The sequence below is a fragment of the Cydia fagiglandana genome, chromosome 4 (genome assembly GCF_963556715.1).
Source record: "Cydia fagiglandana chromosome 4, ilCydFagi1.1, whole genome shotgun sequence".
In the NCBI taxonomy this organism is placed as follows: Eukaryota; Metazoa; Arthropoda; class Insecta; order Lepidoptera; family Tortricidae; genus Cydia; species Cydia fagiglandana.
In genome coordinates this window covers 2,101,566-2,121,560 of record NC_085935.1, presented here as the reverse complement: position 1 = coordinate 2,121,560, position 19,995 = coordinate 2,101,566, and the positions used below count along the sequence as shown (strand labels likewise).

Sequence of the window (19,995 nt, the reverse complement as noted above, 5' to 3'; positions counted from 1 at the left end):
GTAACAAGACTAACAAGTCAACTGCTTGTGTTATTAATTTTCCACTCTTATCTATCGAAGCCCCCTCCTTTATGCGAGCAAAGCTCGGTCTCACAGATATTTAACCTTTTAACCGCCAGAAATTTTTGATCGACCATGCTCATGTCGCCACCGACAGTAATTGTACCACGCAGAGTAAGGTTGGCATAGTTACCTACGGGAGTTATAAGTGTGCTGTAAAAACCAAATCAGATCTTTGTCTTATTTATCAGACTGTGGCGAAATGAGCTGGATATGTAATGTCTTATATATCAGACTCTGGCGGTTAAAGGGTTAAGCAAAACGTGACAAAGAAATTGGACAAGTTGAATACCACCCTTTGATGTGTAAACCAAATTTGACAGCTGAACACGATGGCGCTGGACGGCGAAACCATTTTTGTCTTACGTATTACATACTTTATACTTTGATAACAAATTATTATTTATGTGCAATGGTGCATGATGGTGGTGCCGCCACGGCGGCTATGGGACGCATACATTATTAAAAAGTTAGCTTCTGACGAATGTATGAAAGTCCCCACACCGTTCGTTGTCTCCAATATTCGTTCCTACTGGAATTAATAAGAACGAATTCAAAAAATATAATATTCTAAATTCCAAATTCATACAAGGGTATTTTTAAAATGTACCTATGTAAACAACGAAGAACAGACGATAGCGCGTTCTATCCTATATACAGAGACATCTACCGGATATTTGACCAACTAACTAATACTAAGTTTCACGAAATAATATATTTACCTATTATATAATACAAATGAAGAAGGTTATTTTGATCTTATTTATTAACACTGCAATTATCCTTACCGGTTAACCCTTTACAGGGCACAAGATATAAGGAAAAATTGAAAACTCAACATCATCTTTTTGTATTTTTTTCTTAGGCAGTATTTTTATATAAGGCGCCAGGCGGACATGAGGCTTGAATTCAGGATTTATTCAAAGCTGCTCTGTTGAAGGGTTTTAAAACATAAAGGAAAGTCTCCTTTAAGTAAAATGAGCCAGCTTAAGGATTTAAGGTTAGTTTCCCTCCAGGGCCCGGCTTATCTTTCCACACTGTATATTGTGACCGTTTATGCCACTTTTGTGTTATTTCTACTGAGAATCACGAGCTCTTTCGATCCTAATGGTATAAAAAAAGCCCCAGAGTTTTTTTCCTATTGTGTTACCTCATGTTTACAGGAAAGTTTGAAAAATGTATGGAAATTTTAGGACACTTTTGTCTCCTATAAGGATGAAAAGGGCTCGCGATCCTGACTAGAAATAACACAAGAGTGGCAAAAAAAGATCGCAATATATAAAAATGGCAAAAAATAAAAGAAACACTTGAGTATGAGAGATGTAGCATGCGAGTAGTGTGAACTGACCATGTTGCCCTTGTAGTAGGCGTCGTCGTCGTTGTGCGACATGATCTCCTGCACCTCCCGGGTGGGGCTGGACCCGCCCGACGTGAACTTGTTCACCGGCTCCACTGCCTCCGCCGCTAGACCTACAAACAATTATCATGTGTGTGACTCACCATGTTGCCCTTGTAGTAGGCGTCATCGTCGTTGTGCGACATGATCTCCTGCACCTCCCGGGTGGGGCTGGACCCGCCCGACGTGAACTTGTTCACCGGCTCCACTGCCTCCGCCGCTAGACCTACAAACAATTATCATGTGTGTGACTCACCATGTTGCCCTTGTAGTAGGCGTCATCGTCGTTGTGCGACATGATCTCCTGCACCTCCCGGGTGGGGCTGGACCCGCCCGACGTGAACTTGTTCACCGGCTCCACTGCCTCCGCCGATATACCTACAAACAATTATCATTTGTGTGACTGACCATGTTGCCCTTGTAGTAGGCGTCATCGTCGTTGTGCGACATGATCTCCTGTACTTCTCGACTGGGACTGGACCCGCCCGACGTGAACTTGTTCACCGGCTCCACTGCCTCCGCCGATATACCTACAAAAAATTATCATTTGTGTGACTCACCATGTTGCCCTTGTAGTAGGCGTCATCGTCGTTGTGCGACATGATCTCCTGTACTTCTCGACTGGGACTGGACCCGCCCGACGTGAACTTGTTCACCGGCTCCACTGCCTCCGCCGATATACCTACAAACAATTATCATTTGTGTGACTCACCATGTTGCCCTTGTAGTAGGCGTCGTCGTCGTTGTGCGACATGATCTCCTGCACCTCCCGGCTGGGGCTGGACCCGCCCGACGTGAACTTGTTCACCGGCTCCACTGCCTCCGCCGATAGACCTACAAACAATTATCATGTGTGTGACTCACCATGTTGCCCTTGTAGTAGGCGTCATCGTCGTTGTGCGACATGATCTCCTGTACTTCTCGACTGGGACTGGACCCGCCCGACGTGAACTTGTTCACCGGCTCCACTGCCTCCGCCGATATACCTACAAACAATTATCATTTGTGTGACTCACCATGTTGCCCTTGTAGTAGGCGTCGTCGTCGTTGTGCGACATGATCTCCTGCACCTCCCGGCTGGGGCTGGACCCGCCCGACGTGAACTTGTTCACCGGCTCCACTGCCTCCGCCGACAGACCTACAAACGATTATAATTGGAATAGAACAATACCAGCCATTTTGATAGAAATAAAAAGTGGAGCCAACGTAACGTTAAAGATATTAAGCTGAACTGAATTCTGAAAGTTATAGAGCGACCGCTTAAACGAGTCCTCGCCTGCGCGGTGCGGGGGCGCCGACGGGCGGGGCGGGGGTGCGGGCGGCGGGCGGGCGGCGCAGGCGAGGACTCATTTAAGGGGTCAGCAGGGGATAGCTCAGGGATGTTACTTGTGGTCGAAGGAGGTCAGGTAGGCGGAGAAGAGCCTTCGCAGCAAGGATAACGGGAACCTGCGGGTGATGGCTCGGGAGTTCGATCACTCGCCTGAAGAGGTTTCGAGCTGGAAGGCCCTCAAGTGTTCCGAGGTGCCTTCAGCGGAGTAAGCTGCTAGAGCCGCCCCAAATGATGGGCTCGCAAGAGAACGCCGACGGAGTATCGGAGCTCTACAATCGAGTTCCCGAAACCCCGCCAACAAAGCGCGCGGCGGGACACCCCAGGGGGTTTAGTCCGTGGAAGTCGGACATACCCACTGAGCTTCTCCCGGGCTAGTGAGATCCATAAAAGTATCCCCCCTGAGTCATCAAAAAAAAAATTACTTGTAGAGCGCGGCTTGCTGACGTCGGGCGTGGCGGAGAGCGGCGGGTCGTCCTCGTCGCGCTTGCCCGGCGAGCTGAACGCGTCGGGCGTCATCAGGTTCAGCGGCGGGATGGCGGCCGGGGACTCCGGTCGCTGGCTGATCAGGCTGCCCGGCTGCGTCTGTAATATCACGACTACTGGTATCTTATCGCAACTTATGCTGAGTGGGGAATCCTGTTTAGCATCTAAGTAGTTTGTGTAATTTATATTGTGTGTTATTCTATACCCAGACAGGCGTGGCTCACTCCGCGATTTCGTCGCTTTGCTACAAGTAGCTAAAAGTACATCCGTTCCACACCAATTTTGGTGGCTAGCCATAAGCCGCGCGTGGCGCTGTGGCCACCTAGCGGCCATATCTAACCTGATCGTAATAGACGCGTTTTGTTAGAGAGTGAGTCTTCTGTACCTAGTACTATTATTAATTCCGTGACCCAGATGTTAAATAAATGTATTTCTTCGTTATTTTTTCATAAATCAAGTTTTTTAAAAGAAAATCCTTTTTTAAGCTAATGAGGTTGGCAAGATTTAGCTTAAAGCATCCAAGCCATAAAATTAAAAAAAACAATACGATTAGACAAAATTGCAGGAATTGACAGCAAAACCTATGCTGGGTCCATCTGTAAAATATTTCGACCGGTCAACGCTATTAAAAAGGTTTCTTTCTGTTGTAATACAAAGCCAAAGAACACAAAGCTTTGACGTGGCGGATACCCTGAAACGGTGGGAACTTGAAACCCCTTATAAATATGAAGTCACAGGCAGAGACGTGGAGCGTACCTGACTGCGCATGAGCAGGTTCTTGAGTTGCTGGCTCTGTTGCTGGAGGATGCTGGAGGCGAGCGCCGGCGTCGACTCTTCTTCGGGAATGCCGGCCACTTCTGCTGGCACAAATGAGGCGGTTACACTTGTTTTAGGATTAGAAAAAACTGTGTAGAAGCAAGCACGAGTTAGCAGAAGCGGGGCGTTGGTTTTCTTGCAGAGTTTACGAAATATTTGATGCGGACGCGGATGTCAAGATTAGGTACAGTCAGTGTATAAATATGGGTGCACTAATCATCTAAAAATATGTCCCATAGCTCTTATGTCAGCGAATTAAGAACTATGGGACATATTTTTGAATAAGTTGGCAGTAAAAACCGTCAAATATTACATTTTGGTAATTTTTATCATCATTTTAGTAATTTATATCGGCGTCCGTCAAAGACTAAAGTGCTCGATCGACTAATGACAAAAACGTAACGAGATTCCTATTAGCTAGTGACGAAATTACCTAACACTTACTTCGCTGCAAAGACGTTCCTGTACCTACCTAATTTCACATCCGCATCCGCATTAAGCCACGCGTCGATATTATGCAGATGCGGATTTTAAAAATAATGCGGAAGTTCCGCGGTTGCGGATGCGAATATTCGCAACGTCCCTGGTATGATGATAAGTTAACATATATAGGTCCTCCTCATCGTTTTCGATAACGGCGACCCTAATTAAGCATTATGGACGTTGTCTAGCGTGAGCCCTTATGTGGCTGGCCAGGCCGACCTTGGTCTTAAATACTCTATTGCACGCGTGACAATAAAGTTGGCCAGCTGCGTTGAGCGCGTACACGTAGGACCTAGGCGTTGGCTAAGGGTTGAGTGGGCCTTGGCGTTCTACCATCCATAATGGTGACCAGTATACATACCAGGCACCTCGCAGTCTCTGGGCTGCGGGGTGGGCGGCTCGTACACCAGCTCGGCCTCCTGCAGGCCCTTGGGCTGCACCACGTACAGCCGCAGCCGAGCGCGCCTCCCGCAGCCCGCACCCACACTCTCCTGCACCAATAATTATTTGTTTAACAAGAAAAATACCGGACAAGTGCGAGTCGGTCTCGCGCGCGAAGATTTCCGTACCATTTACGCAAAAAACGGCAAAAAAAACACGTTTGTTGTATGAGTCGGGGGGCGTTGTAGGGTGATGCCGCAGGGGATGTTAATGGGTACTTTCCTCCCCTCCCTCTGAATAGCAGAGGAAGTTACGTCCTTTGGTTCCAGATATCCTGCTCCAAAGTCCTCCATTCTTTGTCTGGCAAGGGGGTGACAGCGCCATAAGATAAATGGGTTATTCGCGGACGGTCTAGAACGCAAAATGACTAGTATAATGTTTTGCCTATATCACTTTTAGTCTACATTGCGAACAGTCCAAAACGCAAAACGCCTACATCATTTTCGTCGTTTTATCTTTACGTTAGCGATGTCGACGGATTATATATTCTGTGCTGTTTGGCCTTCGGCCATTTGAAGATAAATAACGCACCTAACCTATACCCTATTGATATAAAAAAGTGGTTATTTTGCGTTCTAGACCGTTCGCGATGTAGACTAAAAGGGATATAGGCAAAACATTACACTAGTAATTTTGCGTTCTAGACCGTCCGCGAATATATCAGGTAAATTACATTTTCACCACACCAGCTCAGAAAGGCTAACTTTGCACTTCAAAAACTAATAGCATAGTTGCATTTTATTCACATGTGAGGCAAAGTAATCAAATGCAAATTTTGAGTTGTTTTCTTATATTTGCTGGTAGAATTGACTTTTAAATGATGATTTTGGATAATAAATATTTAAAAACATTCATTTGGATTTGATTTGGTTTGATTTTGTTTGATATATTACATTTATTATTTGCTTAGGGTTGGTAGGTATGGTGAAAAATTTTGTGTTTCACTCGGGGGCAAATTTTGTTTAACCCTCGTGCTTTGAAACCCTTGCAACGCTCAAGATTCCATTTTTCGAACCAGTCGCTACGCTCGTGGTTCAATTTTGGAATCTTTCGCTTGCTCGGGTATCAATATTAGCACGAGCGGTTAAACAACAACTTTGCCCCCTTGTAAAACAAATAACTATTATTTATTTATTTATTTATTTTAAACTTTATTGCACATACAAAAAGTACAACAGGCGGACTTAATGCCGGTATAGGCATTCTCTACCAGTCAACCATAGGGCGAAACAGAAAAGCGTCCATGTGGGTGCAGTGAGAAATAAACAGAAAAAAAAACGTAACTTTTGAGCGAAGTTAAATATCAACATTCTAAATACCAACTATATACATATATTAATTATGTTATACCATAAGACTAAGAGTACACTAAATACATAGATATATATATATATATATATATACACAAGGATATATACAAATACATATAATTGCACATGCGTTAAGGGTGTTAAGTGAGTGAGTGAACAGTATGCTTACATCGTGATGTATGTCGAAGTCCTCGGGCGAGGCGCCGACGTCGCCGCCCGAGCCGTTCCTGTGGAAGGGGTCGTCGCAGCTCGACTCGCATTTGGTCTGCACCTCCTCTGTAACATTTACATTATAATACTGTTTGTTGCACACTAGGAACATTTGTGTAAACAAACAAAAAAAAAGAAAGTCGCATGCACACACACACGTACATTTTTTTATCAGTTTATTTACAAATAAGCTTACAGTCTGGCTGGACCAAGGCGCTGTTAAGTATAAGACATAGATATATACATATGCTTACATGTCAGATATTTTTGAAACGACTGCGTTTATTGTTGAAAATCTTATTAGAAATTAGGTTTTTCAATGGTAATTTGGTTGATTTAAATACTTTGTGAATTTATTTAAGTGTACAACAATATTTTAAGGGATGATTATTGTGTGATTCCAGAGAAAAGTGTGATTTAATGTCTTCGAGAAGTGTTTGTTTACATCATAGGACAGGTAAGGCTGAATACACTTTAATACATATAGCCAAAACTCACCAGCATCGAATATGTAAAAACTGAGCACCGGATACGAGAGCAGGAATTCCGATATACTTTTGCAGTAGGCCATAGTGTCGTCCCTGTCTCTCGCCATGTTCAGCACATACAGGCTCCTCGTCTTGAAGTCTGAGAGGAGCAGGTAGTTGGCGCTGGCGTCTAGCATGGCCTGCAAGTAAAAAAAAAACATTTACGCCTTTAGCGGGCATAACGGTGTCAGAAATTATGCAAAATTGAACTCTAACACTTTGAAATAAAGTCCAAAATCATTGTGTGGCATACATTTTCCCTGCCTTATTAATCCTCTATAAATTTTTGAATGTGTTATGTCTCTTTCTAACAAACACACGAAGAGACAGATAAAAGGTATAAATTTTAACAGCATTTTATAGATTTCACGAACGCCTTTAGACCGCCACGAGTGCCACGACTATTTTATATCATATACAAAAACTATCCACAGCGCAGGCTTCGTCATCATACAGACATACTTTATTAGAATGTATTAAGGTTCATTTTTATACTGTAACCTTTATCGGCTATTGCCGACTATGGTGGTCGAAGGACTGCTTCACATATGTATATCAAAATATACAGTAATATCATTTATGTTTCGTTTCCACAATTAAGTTAGGATATTATTAAAATTAAGTATAAAGTAAATAAATTAAATTAAGCTAAAAATAATAATACTAATAAATAGCTCTCCAAGCCCTAATGTTTCACCTTGAGGCCAAGGGAGGGCTCTGCGCCCAGGGTGGGGGTGAAGGTGATGGTCTGGAGACAGTTCCACGACTTGCAGGACCAGATCTTGATGACGGTGTTGTTCTCCGCGCCGGTCACGGCGAATTTCCAGAATTGGACGCTAAAAAAAAAAAAGATGGTCAACCTAATCCTATCATCACGCTCCGCGGTTGTTGCGCCATTTAGGGTCCCAGCTAAATTGGTTGAGCCATACTTAGGCTATGGACTGACCAATTTAGCTAGAACCCTAAACGGCGTAACAATCACGGAGCGTGACAATACAATGTACATATGAATGACCTTGATTTGCCGCAGTCAGCAGCTTAAGCTCTTGAATGATTGTGTAAATAAGTAGGGGTGGTATTCGAAAAATTTGTCGCATAGTCAAAATTGCTTATCCTCACTATAACCTTTCTGTTTTGGGGGTTTCGAATAATTCCGTACACGGCGGGAAGAAGTTGATAACTCGAGATATTCTACCGAAGAAATTTGAACTTTAAATAAAATTACATAAGGTTCAAATTTCTTCCATTTTTTCCCACCAGATAACAACTTCTTCCCGCCGTGTACGGAATTATTTCAAGGAAGTGTTGACTTACTCGGTGTCCGTGTTGTTGTGGTTGTCGAGGAAGGCGAGGCAGGAGAGCGGCGCGCCGTCGTGCGGCTGCCACTTGTGCAGGCAGCGCGGCGCGCTCTCGTTGTGTGTGTACACCTGCAGGACAAAATACACGTTATTCCTATTGCTATAGGGTCTATTATCGCTGTTAGACACAATAACACTCTTGCTCTTTACTGACTATAGTTTGACATTATGCCAGGGGTCTGCAAACGCGTCCTGGTGCAGCAGCTTGTACCTGGTAGAACATGACGAGGCCGTCGGCGGCGGCGGTGGCGAGCGCGGTGCCGTCGGGCGAGAAGGCGGCGTCCACGATGGCCGCGCCGTGCTCGCCCGCCGGCACGCGTCCTGACGCAGGAGTCAGCGCACCGCCCACTCCCACACCTTCCGTGCTCGCCAGGGCGCGGACCACCACGCTGATGTTCCACATCCGGGCTGCGAGGATATAAACAAAGATTTTGATCTAAAAGTTTAGAAGATCTTATCTTAGGACAGGGGTCGCCAAACCGCAGCATTTTGAAACTCCAGAAAGTAGTAAGTTTACTGATTTTTGCCCAAAACTGCTGGCTCCTGATGGCCCTGATTTAAAACTATGGTAGTCTTCACATTATAATATGTACGTTAAATTCTAAACTGAACACTAACAAGATCGTTTTTACTCTGGCAAATTGAAATATCCGGAACACCACCACGCTGCGCGCAAAAACCCGCATTGCTGACGTCGGCGAGAAGGCTGCTAGGCTCAAACGGGACTGGGCCCTTCACGTCTGCCGCATGCATTCAGACAGATGGGCTAGTGTGGCTACCAAGTGGATGCCAGAAGGGCGCGGACGCGGCAGGCCCAGACGGAGATGGCGGGACGACCTAGACACCTTTCTCAACAATTGGCCAGAGCAGGCGCTATGTCGGGAGTCGTGGAAGACAATGGGGGGAGGCCTTTGCCCAGCAGTGGGACACCATAATAGCTAAAAAAATATATATAAATCCCTGAAACTCAAGGGACAAATACGACATTACGGTACCTTTGTTCTCGTGTGTAGTTAGCAACAGGCGTGCCACGTCATCAGGTTCAGCATCGTGGTCGTCAGGGATGTAGGGGCACCACACCACTCGATGCGGACCGCCAGGAGTACCCGCATCCTCACGTATCTCACACGCTAGGGTGCATCTATAACAAACAATGATGTTTGGGCTATTTGATTGCCTTCCATATCAACCACCGAGACTGGGAGTGGCTCGCAGAACAGCGGACGGAATGGCGCGAACATGATGTAGAGGATCGCAAGTTTTGTGATGAGACCTGGTTCGCCCTTAGAGCATTTAATAAGCGGAGTCGCCTTTAAGGGTGTTTCGGTGTGTTAATTTTTTTTAATTTTCTACTTGTATTGTTTTTTTTTTTACTGGATACTTAAATTGTGACCCAAAAAGTGTGTATATATTTACCTAAGGCCACTGTCAGTAAGTTCAATCTCATGGACATAGAAGTTGCCATGTTCGTCAATGCAGGCCAGCACCACCTGGTTCATTATGTGGGCGAACGCGAGATCTTGCACCTGCAAACAGAAACATTTGTTAACACATTCACTGCCGAAAACCCGACTATCGGTATTTTATGATTTCGTTCGACGACCCGACAGTCGGGATTGTGGTACTGTGATGTGGGAGATGTGTAAGCGAAATACAAGTTATTGTTGGTACGAGGTTTATTATAAGACTGCCTAATTAAGTTGGATACATCGTTATATAATTACGTAACGAACAGTGAGAGGGGAACATACTCCACACTACAGTACTACTGCTTTATATGACGAAAATGTTGTGGCCTGGCGCCTGTTTCTTGTTTTGTTTGGCTGGTGGCAATGAATGTGTTAAGTAAACTGGACCTTTTTAGGGTTCCGTACCCAAAGGGTAAAAACGGGACCCTATTACTAAGACTCCACTGTCCATCTCTCTGTCACCAGGCTGTAACTCATGAACCATGATAGTTAGACAGCTGAAATTTTCACAGATGATGTATTTCTGTTGCTGCTATAACAACAAATACTAAAATCAAAATAAATATTTAAGTGGGGCTCCTATACAAGAAACGTGATGTTGTTGCCGTTTTTTTGCGTAATGAGGCTTAACGACGCTATTCTTGGGTGGCGCTGTTACAAAATTAGGTGTATATCCTCCTAAGGCCCAAGGTCCTACCTATAGTACTTATTCAGTTCGATGAAATTCAAATCATATTCAATTGGAACAGAGTCAGAGCATTTGTTTTGTTTCGTTCAATTTTCAAACAAATCCAAAATCTACTCTATTCCCTGCACTAAAGGTTCAAATTTCAGTGGCAAATTCTGGATTTTTATTTGTTTGGCTGGGCCTTAGGAGGATAAGGTTACCTCTCCCTTCATCCCCTTGATGAGTGCTCTTCGGTCGTTCCCCATCTCCGGGTTGTACACCACACGCACCATGCCCGTCCAAGTGCCAGGGTTCATTGTGTTTGGAGCTGTCAATTGAAAGGTAATATTTATGCCTTTATAAGGCAGAGGGAATATATTTCCCACCTGATTTTGAACTTTATTTCAAAGTGATTGGGTTCAATTTTGCATAATTCCTGACACCCGTATGCCTTATATAGGGTTAAAGTAAATTAGATCCGTGTTTGTTTAAAGGCAAAAAAAGTACGATGGTCCAAGTCCCTGTGAGTAGAAAAAAAATTTTATTTTTATTTTAATGAACAAGTAGAGTTTTCCAATTTAACTTCTTAATAGTTAGTAACACTTAAGATTTTTGAGAAATAGCTACTTTATTTGGTTTATGAATGGTTCTAATGAGATTGAAACAGAGAGTACAAACACAGTGACTCTCCTAATGGTATAATACAGCGAAATAAGCAATGTACAGTTGCCATCAGATATATTGGAGCGGCCAAGGTGCTCAAAAACATCTGAACTCTAACGCCTTGACAATAGAGGCGTGTTCAGATATTTGTGAGCACCTCAGCTGCTCCCATATATCTGATGGCAATTGTACATATTGAAATAGAATCTTAAAAACTTTATTAACCTCTAGCCGTCCAGAGACCTATAAAAAAGTCTCTTATCCATTCTAATTTGAACTTTGTATTGACAAAATAAAATGTCATTTTGCTTGGCAAGGTTTGACGCATGGGCGGCTAGAGGTTAAATAGTGCTTTGTAAGTTATACCTTTAATACAATAAGCCAAGTATTTCCCACTCATATGCACGGCCAGCAGGTTCCCCGAGTAGAACTTGGGCTCCCAGTTGTAGTCAACCAGGTTCTTGAGCTTCACCTTGGAGCTGCCATGATTGTGGTTACCCGCATTCGTGGTCACTACCACCTCACAGGCATATACTTCAGAACTACACACTCCGTCACCATCGGAAAATGATCTAAAAGTTTAAGGTGCTGGCTGTTTATGGTAAAAAAGAATAGAAACTGGAAACATCAACTGGAATAAATATTATTGCCCTTTTTTACGAAAAAGAAAACAGAGCATTTAGAGTAGGTAGACTAGGTAGACACATTATTAAAAACTTTATTGGTATAATGAGTCATATAACTATTTTAATGTTACAATGACATTGAATTGTACACAGAGCTAACTATTGTACTGTTGGCAATATGTTTAGATTTAAAAGTAATAAAGAATATTAATTCAGTGATGTCAAGAGAAGGAATGGAGAACTTTGAGGGAGGCCTATATGACCTATATCTTAGGGAACCATAGATTGTATAAGAAGCTTAATGATAATAGGTAATGTTTCAGTCCAAATACTCTAACAGTAACTACTTCAGGCAAACAGTACTTGTACCTAAGCCTTGAAGTACTTACCCATTTGAAACCATTTCTCTCATACAAAAAATATTCAACAGGTTATGAAAGAAATATCTTTGCGACATATAAAACCATTGGCATTGGGGAAATTCAGGGTTAGTCTAGCCAATGTGAAAATATTATGCAAAACTGCAACAAAGTTTTTCGTCCCACACATTCCAAGAAAAACTAAACTATTCACTTACATAGTCTGCTTAGAATCTGCTAACTTCGGAAGCATCGTCGTAGGTTGCATTTTGATATTAATCAGAGGCCCTCATGAATTTCAAATAGAATTCCTTATTTGCAGAGCTACTGCTACTTTTACAGAAAATTGGCAATTTGTAAAATTACAAACGACATCCGCTACAAAGCCGACCGACATTGAATTTTTTTAAAGCGTTTTGTTCGGTCCAGTCTATATAATTTACCATTTATCAAAATATATACATAGACTATCTTGATTAAAAAACCCTTGTGATAATGTGTACATTGGAACAATCGTTAATATATAGCAATTTAAATACTATAATATTGATTAATAATAATTTGTAAAAAAAAAAATACTGGGTAATAAGTGTAATAACAAAACGCACATTTGTTCTCTTTGTAGAGTCTGTGCGGAAAGAGAAGAGTCGTGGGATTTGAGGGCGCGCCAGTGCTATTTTATGATTTTTGCTATGCTGACAACACTGGTCACGTGATTATAGTACGACACTAAAGGTCATGATACTTGAATCCCTTTTGTTCCGGTTTTTTACCACGGCTTACTAAACGGAGCCTGGTGGTGGTGTCGGCTCGTCAACTCAATCCCCTGATTTAGCGCAGGCACTAGTTTTCTTTTTAAAACACACTTGTTTTTATGTCTCAGATACTAAAAAGTGAGTGCGATTGACAAAACTGCTAAAAGTGCTAAAACTAGTTAAGAATCTGCCCAATACAACTGTAATTTTAGTACCAAACAAGATAGAGTCTCATTTATGTCTGCCTAATCTGTGCAGTCCAACAGTTATTAAAACCGGGTAGATCGGGTAGAAATTGGGCAATAGAACTGTAATTTTATCTGGGATATATTTCACCCATTGTAAACTTGACTTGTAATGTATGTGTACATTATTAATAATAAATATGGATATTTGTCAGTTATTTTATATTATGAAATAAATAAATCTAAATCTATGGATAAAAATAGTGCATAAGTAGGTAGGCCTTATTGGGATATGTCCGGTTCTCTCATCTCACGATGTTTTACTTCACCGAAAAGTCACTGCTAAATATGAAATATAATTTCGTAACTAACAGAACCTACAAATAAAGAAATATTTTATTAGAAAAAGTTTTATTCTTTGTAATCGAAGTCTGAATTAAAATATTCAATGTCACTTATGTTTGAGCTAGCTTCAGAACAACCAGCTATCTTCATCTGAACTGGATGTGCTTGAATCCGGCACGTAGATTACGAATTCTTGCATATCACCTACTTAGCGGTCTTTTATTCGAGATACCGTAGGTACTTTTACATAATCCTGAAAAAAAAATTACATATAAATATGCATAAAATGGCAAGTATCAAGACTATTTGTCAGTTATTTTAAAGACCATGTATGACCTGCATATTTATGAAAATTAATATATTTTGAATGAATATACTTACCGATTATGTACCGGAGACAAGTTACTTAGGGGGCTTATTAAATAGGTAATTATTTAATATTAAATACAACATCAATACCCGCGAATAGCGGAAACACGTTCCACGACTTTTTGTAAGTTGATAGTCGGCTTTTAGCCGTTTTCTTCCCGCTGACAAAACCGAACAATGTTAAATATAATTTTCCTTGTGGTTTTATGTACGGATTTATCGTGTTTTGAAAATATTTTATACATAAAACTTGCGGTTTTTGTTAATAAATATACAATGACAGAAGTTTGTTTACTTTTTACATGACAAGGTGTCAAAGGTTTGATGACAGCGTTTTACACAAAAATAAAACGCTAATTAAATAACTTACCCTATTCGGAACCTAATAATAATATTGAGAATGGCAACCCTGTTGTCGGTCGTATTGTCCTTTTCTAGCATATACGTCCCTCTCTCTCCCACACTCCCACCACACAGCAGTTTGCTTTTTGGCGGTTGTCGCAAAAACAAATTTCCAACTCATTGTCTCAAAATTACACCAGGCAGGATTAAAACTTTAGGTTCCGAATAGGGTAAGTTATTTAATTAGCGTTTTATTTTTGTGTAAAACGCTGTCATTAAACAACTGTACCGCTATTCGGAACCTAATAATAATATTGAGACGTGTTTGTTATCGCCTGGTGGTGGGAAGACGCCAAGCCAATGTGATTATACATGTACTTATTATGTATATGTAATATTATTATATTATGAGTGTTTAATTAATTATGCAGTACACCCTTTATTTTAACACCTGTGAGGAGAGAGGTATTTAGTAAAGCATACAATTTGATATTCCATTATATTATGATTATGATACTAACTTAACATTTTGTATACGTACTTAATGTACTTATAAATGTTCAAAAAGAATAAGTGAGTCACCACAAGGGTGCTATACTTAATTACTTAAATGTAGGTATGTGAAAACTAGGTAAAAGAAGATGTGATAAGTCAGTCTACTCTTCAAAGAGCATACAACATCTGTTATAAGGAGTAATGTAATTCAAGTATGAAAAGATAAAAATAATAACGTACTAGAGTAGTTTTTATTTATAAGTCGCAATTCTTATCAAATTTGATAATAATTATCTATAATAGTAAAGTAAGCAGTTGCAGGAATATAACAAGGACAGGACCTTTCTTATTTCCAGAATCCCTCGGGATTAGGTAGACGAATATTTTAATTATTCGTTATATCACTATCACCACAAACAGAGTTAATAAAATTAGGTACTTATTCAAATGTCATAGGGAATCACTAAATTTATTTAATGACTGTAAGCCATATACTTGGTTATAGGTTATAGTTATAGCTATAAAATGCATTTAACCCTTTTATATGCTTTACTAACGAGAACGCAAGTCACTGTAAATACATAAATAAACCTTACTTAAAAGTGTGAAGGTTAGGTACTATGAGAGCTTAAGCCACAACACTCATTGTTCACTGCGCTGTGGCACTAGTTATGACGCTTTGTGGTGTTCTTGTGTAGAATTGCCACAGAACTTTATCAATAATATTTGCAGAGTCATTCTAATTAAATTCATGTTTAGCTATCATAACCTTAATTTTACTCAATAATTTGTATATATGTAGTAAGAGTAGTTTCTTAGTGGTTTACTTTATCTGGTGCCTACTGGTAGACATAAGCCTTAAAACTTTATTGGTTCTGACCGCTAAAGTGGCTTAATTTCTGTAAACTATTCATAGACATTGCTTAATTCTGAATATTCAGTTTTCTCTATTCAGTGTGTAAATTATAAGGAATCAGATACTTAATTCGAAACCCTAGCTCATCGCATAGGTGCTTTTAACCGAAATACAAATTTATGTGCTTATTTCGTGATTTTACATTATTTGCTGTGGGAAACCAGGGGGTTCCCGACCATTTGCCGGGCGCCTGTGGCCCCAAAGCCACAGCGCAGAGGCCCTTTAAGAGGGACCTATTTTATCCAATGCTAGAATCAACACTTTGTCGAATCTATTAGATATTTAGGTATACTTATCCTCCTTATGAACTAAGGATAATTGTTACTTGTTTATATTTCAATAATAGCAAGATTGTAAATTATTTTATATTCTGAAATATAATATTACTTAATTTGGGCCAGTGTACTTTTGTATACTATATCTCTGGCCTACTACCTACTATATAGGTTAGTCTAATAACATCCCGCCTCCTGGGAGGCAATATACAGAGTTCTTGGATATATATTCACGATATCGCTAAGTGTGTGGATCTAGTTTTCCGACACTTGACTGCATGAAATTATTGTGTACATTTTTTACAGGTCTCGAGCAAGAAGGGTACCTATATATAGGTTGAGGTCCTTAACTTGTGGATTTGGTAATAGGAGCAAGACACAGACGGGGTGTAAATTAATTGATCCACCATGTTTCAAGAGATTCATGTGCATTGATGCCTTCAAGTTACACTGTACAGACAGACTATATAACTCTTTTGCAGAGTTTTGCCAACATATTATAATATAATATAAATGACTGCATTTGTTTGGGTGTACTTGTTCCACGACAAAAACATATTTATATATATTACAATGTATTTTTGAAAAGTACTCGCCTTTCAAAATAGCTTCGCCTTTTCGCAAGGCTTGCTGCTGTTTCACATTGTGCAAAGCAAACAGTATCGCAATGCTATAATTTTGTATAAATTGAGAACTAGAGGGTCATGCCCTAGACGTGACCGCCCAGAAGTTATACTAGAATCGTTCGTGCAAACCATTAAGTCACTGTTTATTAAAAACCTTATGACTGGGTACATTACATTCCACGGTGGGTACATTTGTTAAACGTATAGTATCAAACTATGACGAATAATGTTAAGTGAATTAAGTGATAACAATATTTGGTCCGTGCATAGAAGCACGTGCCTTTGAGATTAGTGCATGGGTAGTTTAAAATAAACTTAATCTGTGCATAGGAGCACTTACGATCAAGGTGGTTCGAATCCTCAAGGTTCACAAGGCAGACATAAGGGTGTAAAATAAATCATTCATAAACGCCCCGTTAGGTCAGTTTTGTACATTTTTATTTCCAACATGCTTGTGCAGCACATGACAATTTTCCTATACCATGCCAGTCAGGGATATAATAATTAAATAGGTACCTAACCTTGGTTATGTCGTGTACCTACATAGGTAGGTACTCGTAAAAATGTTAACTGAAAGACTAGTGCTCTCGAGGCAAATATAATTTATATTAATTTCTAGTCTGTCATAGCAGGCATAGACTTCAAAGGTTTTTAGATATTCATAGGGCCGCTAAACGGAACCCTTTGTACACCTTGAGCAGGCTGTTTGTGCTCTTGTAATTTTATTTTCACACCATCAGTGATATTAAACATAGCTTATTTCAGAATTGAACCGTAAGCTATGTTGTGTCGTGAGCTTAAGTGAGCCTGATTTAATTAGAGTCCACAGATTATCTGGACCTTGGAGGATTGACCACACCTTATTCTAAATATCAATATTCTGTCTGGGCTTATGGTCGAATTTAGGTGACTAAATCTCTTAGTATTATCTATGCCACCAACGTTATGAGGCTTAGCGTCTCTAGACCACAATTTTATATTAGGGTGCAAAGATTTTTTCATCTTTAAAATAAAAATGAGTCGAGATAGGCCTGGAATCTTAGGTTATTTCATATCTATTATATTATAATTTTAGAAATGTTAATTATTCCAATTTTGAGTTTAGCCAATAGGGTGTCCGGGACCCTTAAAATAGATTGGTAAACAAAAATGAAACCTCGAATAACGTAACCTATTTCGACTGATTTTTACCCAGAACATTATTTTGTTAGAACCCTTTTCACTTGTCCTTTGTCCAAAAGGAGGTATTTACATATTCATCTTTGTTATATTTTTATGATTGTGGCCTACTCGCTCGCCTGTGTTATGACCATATCATTTAATTTCTGACATGCCTTGCGCAGGCTTATATAGGTTGTAATATCATGATCAGTAACTTGACATCAATTTGTGAATGAATCAAAGATTCTTTGGCACACCTTACGCAGGTGGAAACATGGCAGCCTTGCGCAGGCTTAAATAGGTACACAACATATTGGTATCATCACAAATAACTTGACGTTAGTTTGTGACTGAATAAAAGATTCTCTTAGGCACACCTTACGCAGGTGGAACCATAACAGACATAGCTTAAGAATATCATTCAAATGAAGTTTATGTTTATGGGTAATATTCCCTTAGTTGCGAGTTCTTCGCTCGACAAGGGGAAAGGATTTACTTTAATAGGCACTTTTAGAAAGTGTCATTCACGGTGACGAGATTTGCCATGACTAAACTTTAACTCTACAGTTAGCGAATATAATTTGAAATTATGAAGCAAACCATGCGTCTTCGTCAATGAATCAATCTAAACATTCCCATATTGTTAATGCCCTTTCAAGTCACAGGCTTCCGATTTTATTTAAAACGTTTACAAGTGTAGGTACTATTTATGTAGGTAGGTAGGTAGGCTTAAAGAACCGTCTTGTATGTACCTATAGTTACATATAGAATGAATAATCAAGTTATTCAAATCCAAAATAATACAAGCACATATAGCAACTACATGCAAGAGTTCTTTTAAGCTGTTAGTACCTGTTATTTATTTAAAGAGATACCTATCTACCTACATTTTAACCATTTTTTTTTTTTTTTTCAAAATCTAAGATCTAGTTGGAGAGATGTAAATTGATAAGGAGTGAGATACTTAAGGATTTCCATGTCATTCTTGCGCAGAGCCATGCTAATATATCTCTTTATCTAGTCAGACTTAAGTTTACGTACTGCCGAAGTACTCACTTTCCACAAAAATAAATGCAATTCTTGCGATGTAGGTTTGTTCGTTACCTTGTGTCCCTCAGAGCGGAAATAGAAGCCCCGCGAAGCGGGGCTTCGTCGACTCCTAAGCGGGTACACGTTATTTATCAGCAAGTTTATTACCAAAAATGCAATATTATATTTAACCCGGAACGGGATAAACCGACAAGTTGCTGATAGATACTTGGACAGATAAACCCTACACGTCTATAAGCTTCTACCTTAATACGTAGGTTCTACGTAACACGTATTAACTATCCGATCCTTTCGTATTCGAAAACACAAATCACTTGAAAACTGAAGGGTATGCCTCCACACATCACCATTTAAGTGTTATACCTAATTTCAACAGTTATTATAGACACACAAAGATTTAAAGTAATTAAGTAATAAGACTCTGAAGAGACTTAATGTAGGTATAATATTAATTAAATTCTAATGGTGACAAGTGCACGCTTTACCAGCTCGATGTGTTTTCTACCATTATGTGTTTTAGTATTTTCATTAGCATAGCCACGGTGCGCGCAGGCAGCCTTTGAAAACTTACACATTACTATTCCGGATCGTTTTTATTTGCTAGATAGTTTAACGGACACTAAATTTAATTATTTATTTCGAACGGCAAAAGCCGTTAGAAACTGTTTTTCAATATAGTCAGCTAAACTGGGGTACAATTCAAAAACTCACCAGCAGTTTAGCTTCACGACCTTCCAGATGGAAAAACAGCAAGCCAATGAGTTGGAAATTTGTTTTTGCGACAACCGCCAAAAAGCAAACTGCTGTGTGGTGGGAGTGTGGGAGAGAGAGGGACGTATATGCTAGAAAAGGACAATACGACCGACAACAGGGTTGCCATTCTCAATATTATTATTAGGTTCCGAATAGCGGTACAGTTGTTTAATTGCCATATAAAATTTAAAATGTTAGTTCCCGTTTCTGCCACGACTCTTCTCTTTCCGCACAGACTCTAGCTGAATGAAGTTGAAAAATGATCAGGAAAAAATCTAACCCCATTTTTGCCAAATATGAAATGACACGTACATTTTCACAAACGTGACGCCAAGCGCGCACCACGATTTTAATTTTTGCGACACGATTTTAGAATCGCGCTGTAATTTATCGCAGAAAATTCAGTGCGCGCACTGCGATGAAAAAGTCGACGATTTGTTCATTCTCGACATGGATGTCGTACCAGTCGCTTGTCGTGAAACAATATGCAATCGCTGTATGACTGAGTATTTATACCACAAAGGT

At 40.2% G+C, this 19,995-nt stretch overlaps 1 protein-coding gene across 3 annotated transcripts in view; it reads left to right on the top strand.

Moving 5' to 3' along the window:
* The window catches only part of LOC134663445 (stathmin-4), a 134,030-nt gene that overhangs the window by 101,960 nt on the left and 12,075 nt on the right, over positions 1–19,995 (top strand). The gene's annotated exons all lie outside the window — the stretch shown is intronic.